At 41.5% G+C, this 2,500-nt stretch overlaps 1 protein-coding gene across 2 annotated transcripts in view; it reads left to right on the top strand.

Moving 5' to 3' along the window:
• Positions 1 to 2,500, top strand: part of ankfn1b (ankyrin repeat and fibronectin type III domain containing 1b) — a 230,052-nt gene that overhangs the window by 214,009 nt on the left and 13,543 nt on the right. The gene's annotated exons all lie outside the window — the stretch shown is intronic.

Raw genomic sequence — 2,500 nt, 5'->3', positions numbered from 1 at the left:
AGTGATGTTTTTGAAAACAATAACAACAAAACGATAAATAAGGAATTTAGCGAATGGCCGTTTGTCTGATGTCTGCAATTCAGCATCGGAAAATGAGCTATTTTCTGCCATTGTTTTGTAAGCAGCCGGCCCAGCTGCCATCACTGTGTGGAATGGTGTGAAAGGTTTTGTCGGCGGTGGTTGCGTTAGATTATTTTCCAGGCTCATACTTCACATTTCTTGTTTCCCAAATATGTTATAACATGAAACAGCTTATAGGGACAATGCCTTCCAAAAAACTACAAAAACAACCCCAAAAAACATTTCATTTATTGGATGAGATGTAATCTGCTTTTTAAAACTCCCATTTTGCAACAATCCTATTAACGAGAGCCTCCGGAGCCAATACAGAACGACTGTAAATTTAAATGTGCTTCCAATTATGTCTCCCGCTGGCTCTACATTGTGCAGAGTCTCTATTTAGACACACGTTAATCAGCCCGGCTTTCTTCTTCCAAATGTCACTCTCTCTATATATATATGTGACTAAATTTGACTGAGAGACTGCCATTGGATTTTTTTGAATTTTCGTTTCATTATTTCATATGAAAGCAGGGAATCATTGACATATTGGTTGTTCAGTTTGACGGTACTTTGACCCACCAGTTTTGGAGATATGGCTTATAGAGTAATGTCTTGCAGAGAAACAGCAAGATGAAAACAGCAAGATGAGAGGTTGAAAGGTTCACTTCTGTGGTCTCTGACATTACACCTAGCTACATGTTTAAGCATTTATTTCATGTCGATTTCAGCTCTGACATTTATTTCAGACATGCTCTAGTATGTGAAGAGTCTGCCTGTGCTATTAACTCATTTTTGGGAGAAAAAAAAATGGCGATGGCAGGCTCTCAGTCAAATCGGGTCACATATATACTGTATATAGTGGAGGAGTCCACTACATCCAGTTGACTCACCAACAAAGACATTTAAGTGCCAGATGCCAGGCCTGACCTAGGACCCACTCCAACCATGAACAGAACATGAACTTCAATCACTTTACCTCACAATCCCTCCACTTTTTAACGCTATTCGTTCAGGTGGTAGCAATTAGAAGGTTTATTTAAAATCTCTTTGGCCATTAAGCGCTGTGGTCTTAAAGATGCACGTTGAGGTAATTGTTAGTGTCTGCACTAATGCAGCTTGGCCTTGCAGTTTGCGTTCGGTAGGACCGCCATCTGTAAAGCCAACCATGGATTAAATGTTCCCCATGTTGGTAAACCTGATACCCGCCGTTGCCATGTTGTTTTGTCTCCAGTGCTCCAGTCGGTCTGGGCTTGCGGTTGCCCAAACAATGGTGGTGGCTCCCTTTGACGAAGCCACAGTTCATAGAAATATTTGTTTTGTGGCCAGTTATGAACAAATTGTATGATGAAATACATAGAAATGTGCTGAATGGTTACTCTGGTGTATTGACTTCCACTCTAAACAAGCCCCAGGCTGCAACAACTTGGTTTCTAAAGTAACAACAGGGCCAAAAACACATGAAAAGAATCACGTCCAAGTGAATATTAGGGTGCCCTTGCAGACAAAGGTTTGAAAGATGAATACCATTAACGCAGTCATCATCATCATCATTAGCTTCTCCCCACAACTTCCATCCTCATTACAGCTGTCATTATTATCCCTATCTTCATCAATTCCAACACAATTACCATTATTATAGTGTTCATCACTATCATCATTCATAATCATCATCATCTTCATTGTAATTATCATTCAACTAGGCTATGGCCCTCATTTATCAACGCGGCGTACTCCAAAATATGGGTGCACGCCGGAATTACCGCAATCTACCGGCATTTATCATTTCCGCAAAACCTTGAACTTGAACGTGAGCCAGGACAAATTCACGTCAGGTCGGGAGCTGTCGTAGGCTTTGTCCTCACCTGTCACAGGCATCTAAACATATGTATTCTCTCCTAAAATGTTTATATAAAACGGTACAGTATATGGGCTACATGTAAAAAATATATATATAATAAGTTAAATGAATACATCAACGATGTGTCTTTGTGTCACAAATTGGTAGGAGATTTCCAACTTTACAAGCAATTAAAATCGCGCAAATTAAAAACAATGTTGCAAGTTATAGATGCTAAGCATCTAAACAGTGTTTTGCATGAGCGCATACATGCGAGGATTTGGGCTGTCTGTGCTGGGATATTTCCATGACCGGACGTTGGAGAGTATAGTGCAGTGCTGCAGCTGCGGAGAGTCCCAACATGGGTAGCTTACTGTAGCCTCTACAGCAGGCCGATGTCTTTCTGGAGTTACAGTATGTGTAATCTCCTCCTCGTTTAATAAACCTGACGCGTCGCTCGAATGCCAAATGTGCCGTGCCAGTGCAAGTGGGAACGCGTCGGAGATAGGTATAGGCTAACCCAGCCAGCCCACCACCACATGAGGCTACGGTTTTGGCTGCAATATTCATATAATTGACAGTTGACAGCCCAGCCACTGC

This window comes from Protomyctophum bolini (assembly GCF_963924005.1).
Source record: "Protomyctophum bolini genome assembly, chromosome: 18".
NCBI lineage: Eukaryota > Metazoa > Chordata > Actinopteri > Myctophiformes > Myctophidae > Protomyctophum > Protomyctophum bolini.
The sequence above is the reverse complement of the archived record's forward strand: the minus strand, read 5'-3'. Positions and strand labels throughout refer to the sequence as shown.